The 8,049-nt window shown below is 36.3% G+C and overlaps 1 pseudogene; it reads left to right on the top strand.

Annotated features, from left to right (window-relative positions):
• The first annotated feature begins 5,400 nt into the window (after window positions 1–5,400).
• On the top strand, window positions 5,401–5,506 carry LOC113467348 (annotated as a pseudogene).
• The last annotated feature ends 2,543 nt before the right edge of the window (window positions 5,507–8,049 follow it).

The following is an 8,049-nucleotide window of genomic DNA, read 5'->3' as shown; positions in this document are numbered from 1 at the left end:
CTATGTATAGGTAACTTACAAGTTCTGAGTATATTCATACATTTTTCCGCCCTGGGGAGGAGGGACAAACCACTTTTTTTCGTCGACACGCAACAATTTCGTTCCAGAACACAGTGCCCTATAATTTTCAGCGACTACTCTGGTCCTCTAGCCCCTAATCCCTTTGAGTCCTCTGACCCAAAACTTAGGTGGGTATATCATGTATCTTCTAATTTCTAGTCCCTAGTCTCATGACAACGCCTAATTATCAGCACAACACGACGCGCGACGTTTACATGTAGAAATTAATACATGATGCATACACAGAAATTCCCTCCTCATGAACATGCTCGTAGCATCCCTCTTCATGCTGAATTGATGATAGATAAATGAAGGAAGTTTTTTTTTATGTGAAAACTAATTTTCATCGACCACCCTCGCTCCCTGGTTTTTAACACAACATTGACAGAAAGCAAGAAAGTGCGAATCTTCATGTCTCACGAGGGTCGATACAGTACCTCAGGTTTCAGGTTGCCAAATTTTTGCATCTGTTACCCTATATCCTAGATCGGGCGTCCGTTAAAGGACAAAAAAATATCACAAACATTATGGCCCTGAAAATTCTCACCTCCCAATGAACAAAAACTCAAGCTATGATAATGAAAAGTAAAAATATGACCCACTTTCTTTCATATTTTCTCTTGGCGAAAAAAATAACACGTTTTCTAGCAATTTTCACAGTTCGAAAGGAAAGAAAAGGCATGGGACGAAGGGAAACAGGGACTAGAAAAATTCAAAGAAAAAATAAAATAATGATAATTATTTTGAAATAAATAGAGTGTGAATCTTTGTATAAATTTCTTTTCTATCGCGCTTTTCTTCCTTTGTGTATATTTTGTAAATATCTGGAAGGAGAAAGAGGAAATTGAGAGATACCTAAGGTAGGAAGATGTTAGGGAGTTTGTAGAGAAATATAGACTTACTGACCTGGAATAAGCTGCAGCAGTGGAAGGTAAGATGACACCATAGATAAAATAATAATAATAATAATAATAATAATAATAATAATAATAATAATAATAATAATAATAATAATAATAATAAATGTATTTTCCAGAAACAGATTTCACGTGATTTTATGAAGCAGCCTTGCCACGTGAAAAAATACATTATGTTTAAATGGAATTTTCCCACAACATTTATGTAGGTATTTTTGATATTTCCATTTTCCTGATTCATATAGGTACCTGGTACCTAGGTATACATGATAATAATGGTCTCAAAGATGAGTACTTGACATATTTTAAAGTAGGTTCATTCCCATTACCTTCTATCTAAAATCTAAATTTCATATAATAGTGGGACTGTGGGTGACCAATTCCGGTCAAACTGGATCAAACTCGCTCTCTCTTTCTCCCTCTCGCTCTTTCTTTTCCTATCACTCTTTCTCTCCCTCCCTCTCTTTCTCTCTTTCCCGGCCTCGATTTGGGTAGCTGTCGACCCTAAAATCCCCCTCCTCTCTTCCCAAGATCAAGTTTAATTTAGTGCTTGCTGCCTAAAATGTCTTGTGAGTATTCTAGACATTGCAAAGTGGAATTTATGTTGCTACATCACTTTCCTTTTCCTTCCTTGATGTGACATTTTTCCTGCCCAGCTTACAGATTTTGCTTGTGAATGGGTTACAATGTTGTGTTTACTTATTCATTTACGTACTTTTGTCATTGCTTTTTTCAAAATCACTTCCTACTGTAGTAGAAACTTAAAGTGTCCTCTACATCTCGAGTATTTCATTAACCTGATTTCAACTTTCTCCTCAAACTCACATAATGTACAGAATCCTGTTGGGACCGTTTAAACTTTTAGACCTTTTCTCTCATAATAAAAGTTAACAGAATTTTAAATTTTCAAATTTTTCAACAAGAAAAAAAGGATAATCACATTACATGATGCCTTGAATAATTTCTCCCCAGAGTTGACTGTCAGGCCAAAGCTGAATGGGTATTTTGTACTGTGAGAACTTTGGTGTTTTCTAAAGTAGCTATGTGCCTAGGTATGAGCTCCTGATGTAAAGGATCACTAGAGTTAAGTGACGTAGTGTGTATTTGGTATTGGGAATACCACTGTTTGCTGAAGTTTTTCGGTTGCCTATCACTTTCTAAAATCAAGAAATGCATAGGTAAAGGCTAGAATAGGTATTCATTTCAAAGGCCACTTCTTGTTAACCTTGACTGTCCTTGCAACTTGCACATTCATAACTTGGTCATAACGTCTCGGCCACTGGAGTATATAAACCCCTCATCAAGTCTTTACTCTTTCGGTAGCTACATTTTTATTTCCTCTTCTTAAAATCTGATAAATGTATCTTGTCCCATGGTTCCTGGCACTTTCAGAACACGTCAAGTGTAATCCTTTCTCTTGGATTTTCAGACTTTCACATCTGAGCTTTAAATTGAAAACTTTTGCAACGCTTCGTCGCATTTTTAAAAAATCCCCCGGGACTTGATTCACCTCTAGCTAGTTTGAGACCGAATTAAGTATTTTTTCCCTCCACTCTCTGGTCCCTTGCTAATCCGTTTTTCCCTCGTTCCCTCCAAACCTTATCTTTGTCCCACCTTATTCCCTTTTATTTTTCAATTATCTTTCTTTTTCTCTTCAAGGGTGATAAGATTTTCCTTTCTGCTTGCGTGTGTTCACGTAGACGGCATTTATCTCGTTTATGTGCCTCATTTCATTTATCCGTTCACCTTTTCCTAACCTCTCTCTAGTTATCTTCTCTACAAATATCTTTTCTATCAGTGGATCTCCAGACTCTGGTGTAACTATTTCATTCTTATCTATCGTTCAAGTCCTGGGAAAGCGGTGCAGTGGTGGTCAAAAATACATACCTGACAATTTCTTTCAGGCAAATCAAGTTTGAAATTAAATATCTATCGAAGTTTAAATTGCAAATGGTTTGAATCAAACCTGCGCCCCTCACATGGTCTGGTGCTGATCAATAAATAAGGCACCCATCCTGAATCCCAACGGTTAACAATTCCACTTATTAGATTACTAGACTAGCTAGAGATAGAGAGTGTCCAAAATAGTCCGAATTCAACGAATTTGTTTATTGCGGACAACGCTCCATTAGAGCGAAGAACATACCAACCTACGTGAAAGTAAATTACACAAAATGAGCTTTTCTAGTAATGCCTCACTACTCCATGTGAAATATTGTTCCCCGAACTTGAGTGCATCTTGAGAGCATAAATTCAAATTGCACCGCATCATGCCAACCTAATTATGCACGTGATAAGATAAGCGACTAGCTCATTTAGTAAAATTATGTTAACCCCCTGGGGAATGCCATAATCTTTAGAAGAAATTGGAACCCGGGCGCAATGATCTTTCCTTAATATTCCTTTGACGCTCTTTGATCGACTTTTACCAGTCTGTGAGGTGTGGACAAGCAGCCGCGGGTCAAATAATTCAGATTTTAGACTGTTTAATGAATACACCCCAAGGCGGAAGAAGTATTCTCCTTTGTCTTGGGTCCTGGGCAAGGGTTAAATGATTTAGGTAAACATTGTCGGAGCTGTGTTTACATCAGAAAGCGTGTGACTGGGTCTGTAGGTCATATTATTCAACATGTTGCCCCTGGAGTCGAGAGAAATGTTTCCATGACAACACAAAAGGACGCTCTTCCCTTATCTGTTACACAAAGTATACAAACGTTTTTCACACAAGTTTTATCTACCGTTAAGTACCGTAAGTTTTCGCCATTCTTCACGATCTCCTTTTTGCGTGTGTTCCCTGTGTGTTATTGTTACAAATTTGTAATACAATGAGGAGCAGACTGCAAAGTGGTATACGAACACTGAGATAAAAAATAAAGAGATGTTGGAACGATAAAATTGTATGCAAGACAGCGTGGTTCTTTATGGCTGATCAGCACAATATTGTAAGATGAGAATATGCTGAGGAGACTGCTGAAGCGAAGTGAACTGAGTCAGCGAAAAATAAACTATGCTGTTTACAAATTTTATATTCGTAGGCTGGTTGACACAGGCACAGCACCATGAAGTACTTATGTACAGGGTGTATCCTTCTTTTCCTTCTTCCTTTCTTCACCTCTCCCCAATATTATTAGGGAATATACAACAGAAAGCCCAATCCGAGGCTTAGGTGAAGGGGCAAACAGCCGTAAAGGATGGTTAAACTTCTACGAAAATATGTTATTAGGGATCGGCGTTACCCTCCCTTATTCTACTCCTCCATACTTTCCTCTCGAATGCCTCCTCCCTTCTCTCTCTCTCTCTCTCTCTCTCTCAAGTTTTCTTCGACCTTATCTCTCCACCTCAATTTTGGTCTCCCTTGGGTGAGAACCAGATGTGTAGGCAGGCGTAGATTTCATCATCTCTCTCCTTTACGATTCACCAAATCACCACATTCAGTATAGATATGTGGGCCTTGATTTCATGAAAATTTGAAGCTAATATCCTGAATGCTCAATAAGCTCGTGTACATATTCTGTGGTTACATTGCCAAACACACTTGCATTGGAATTTTAAACCCTATAGGTGTTTGGAAGGGTGAAATTTTTATCTAACTCACCGCACTAGAGAGAACTGAAATTGAAATCCAAAATTCCTAGAATTATGACAGGCATTTTAGACCCACACGAGTTCTAATTCACATTTAATACTGATATTCTTGGTGACAAAATAATACCTAATAATAATAAATAAATAAATAAATAAATAAAAATAAAGAAATAAATAAAAAAAGCATATTACTTGAAGAGTTTGAATTAATTATTATAATTATAAGACAAGAAATTGTAATAATTGGGCAGGAACAAAACCATTGGAAATTCAGAATTATTGGAAATGGGGAGAGGAGGGGAAGAAAGCGGGAAAAATAGAAAAAAGGCCACATACTGAGAAGAGTTAAGAAAGAGACCTGGGAGAGGGAGAGGAAGAGGAAGGGAGAGAGAGAGAGAGAGAGAGAGAGAGAGAGAGAGAGAGAGAGAGAGAGAGAGAGAGAGAGAGCGCTACCCAAGTAAGAATACTGAATCGGTCGATATTTCTCTGTGCATGGTTTATAAATCCTAGCAAAGTCAGAGGCAAAACCCCTTTGCCTTTCCTCTCAATTAATTCAATTTTGAAAAAGCTCTAACTAATGACTCTGTGGTTCTTGATAAATTTTTGAGGTTTTTCATGGAGGGTATAATATTTGAATAGAGACTCAAGGAGAGGCAAGGGAAGGCTCAAGTTTCTTACCCCACGCATCCGAAGGGCATTCATTCTAAACAAATTTAGGTTGGGTTGTAATTTCCATGTATAAATAGGTACCAAGAACTGTGTGGCTTTACCTTGGCCAATAATAGGCGATTTTATTGCTTCGGTCTTGTAGGTACCAAATGAATTAAATATATTTATCATCCCTTCTCGGCCTTTTGGCTAAGATTCAAGTGTAGTACCTGTTCTCATCAGCTTAATCACTAATCAAATCAGTAATCAGAAAAAAGTATGTGAGGAAAAGTAAAAAAAAAAAAAAAAAAAAAAAAAGGAAGGGGAATTTTAAAAACCAAAAAATAGGGGGGGAAAAAAAAAAAAAAAAAAAAAAAAAAAAAACAAAGGAAGGGAGACTTTAAAAGCACCAGAATTAATTAAAATGATTCATGTTACCTACATTCTCACTGGTGATAACCACAGTGAATGTAAAAACAGTAAAAAGCCCCTCTGCCCCGTGTCCTCGTTATTGGGAAGACAACAGTGGGCGTATCCCTTACGTGTTTCATGTTCCTGGACTTTCTATTATTGTCAACGGAATAGTTTAACATGACATGAACATATTTTATCTCTTTGGTTTTGCTTCTAAAGCTCATCACAGGGCCAGAAGCAGAAGCATTGTGAATCCCTTTGAGTTTGACACTTCACCTTACTGCAGCTTCGGATTCTAGAGGGTCGGAAGAGCCCAAACCCTTTCGAAATGATCCCCCCCCCCAAAAAAAAGTAATTACGGAACCAGCAACAGTAAAATGCAATGTTTGTATTTGCTATAGAGATCAGAGGAACCTAACCTGTAGGAATAATAAAATTTCCCTCTATCTCTGAAATCCTTATAGCGGATATCGGAGCTGCATTCAGGGAACTATAATTAGCAACATGCGTCCTTACAGTGAGGAAGGTCTCATTTGAAATATTGTTCGGGTATTTGGAGGAGCATGTCATGTGGTGTCTGGGCTCTTGTTACCTCAATGCAAGGGACGATAAAGCTACTTATGGAATAAATTGGTCTTAACTCTTACATCCATAGGTTTTCCAGACATTCGTATGGACTTAGCATTTCACTGATACATCTGCGGTGCCTTTTAGCCTTCCACAAGTGCGATCGTTGTGGTTGTTCGTAGCGAATCTGATATCCAATGAGCTACCAACCCCCTATATGATAATGGTAATGGATATTAGTAATGGTAAAGTCACATCTTGGAGTTCTTCATCTACAAGAGCAAGCTATGTGTCACACCAATTCGTTCTCTATTCACTCTCTCTCCAATCAAAATAAAAGCTTTTAACGAAATTACATCACAGTTTTTCTTCTTCCCATGCAATCATTGTCAGTTTTGTATAATTTCTCAAATACAAGGTTTTTAATCTCATTGGGTTTATTAAAAAACGAAACGTACAAATGGTAGCAACAACCATACCTACCCTGGAAAAAGCTCAAAAAGAGTTCGCGGTTCTCAGGAATTAACCTTTGGCCGCAGATCGCTCAAATTTTGCAGCAAAATTCGATAATTTATGGTACATCAAAAGTGTCCGCAAGCCAGGTCTCAAGAAATGTACGGTTCGGCCACTTTTTACGGTCCAAGCTACGGTCCAAATTTCGAAAAAGCTTAAAAAGAATTCGCATCTCCTTTCCAAGATGCATCAGGTACAATGAAAAAGTGAAGAAAATAATATCAGGATGCTACGAAAACAAACATGACAGAGATAATGCAATAATTTGTTTCTAAAGAAAAATGGCGAACTTGTAGGTGTAGATCTGTAGATATAAGAGTATCCGTTGTGGAGCATTGTCCTCCCTAACTTAGGAATCGGGTTACATCTCTTCATAACTACCTGTCAGACTAATTTGAGAGTTTCGTGTTGACATTCCTGGAACTTGCACTTAGTTCTGTTACATGATATGATGTCATTAGGGACAAAATGGGCTGGGAATATTATTATCATGGCCCAGCAACACGTGCCAAACTTAACTTCAGCTTCAGCGTCGTTGCTTTCCGGAAGCATTGTGATAAAATTTTAGTATTTTCAGTACACACCTTTGAAATGGAACATTTGCATTGGCCAAACAGGGCTCTAGAAACTACCTACTTCTGAAGGATGCCCATTTCTTTTCCAGATGGTCCAGATCTGATCCTCCCTATTGCCAATGTGGGGCACCCCTCAGTGTCCATCAGATGTTAGAATGTCTTGCATGCATACGCCAATCCATCACGACCAGCTTTCCACAAGATTGCTTCGCTAGAAGATGATCCTGACTTAGAAGAGATCCTATTGTGAGATTCCTGAGATACATAAATGTATACCACTATATCTAAACGAGGAGATAGCACAAATGACCACGTTAAAGCGCTAAAATAATAATAATAATAATAATAATAATAATAATAATAATAATAATAATAATAATAATAATAATAATAATAATAATAATAATAATAATAATAATAATAATAATAATAATAATAATAATAATAATAATAATAATAATAATAATAATAATAATAATAATAATAATAATAATAATAATAATAATAATAATAATAATAATAATAATAATAATAATAATAATAATAATAATAATAATAATAATAATAATAATAATAATAATAATAATAATAATAATAATAATAATAATAATAATAATAATAATAATAATAATAATAATAATAATAATAATAATAATAATAATAATAATAATAATAATAATAATAAAAGAAACACACATAGGTTTTTTTTAACAAATCAACGGGCAGAGCCCAACTTGAAATCTGCAATTTATGTTGATATTAACTAGGTA

The sequence above is a fragment of the Diaphorina citri genome, unplaced genomic scaffold (genome assembly GCF_000475195.1).
Source record: "Diaphorina citri unplaced genomic scaffold, Diaci psyllid genome assembly version 1.1 scaffold457, whole genome shotgun sequence".
NCBI lineage: Eukaryota > Metazoa > Arthropoda > Insecta > Hemiptera > Psyllidae > Diaphorina > Diaphorina citri.
Note: the sequence above shows the minus strand (reverse complement) of the source record. Positions and strands in the feature narration are given on the sequence as shown.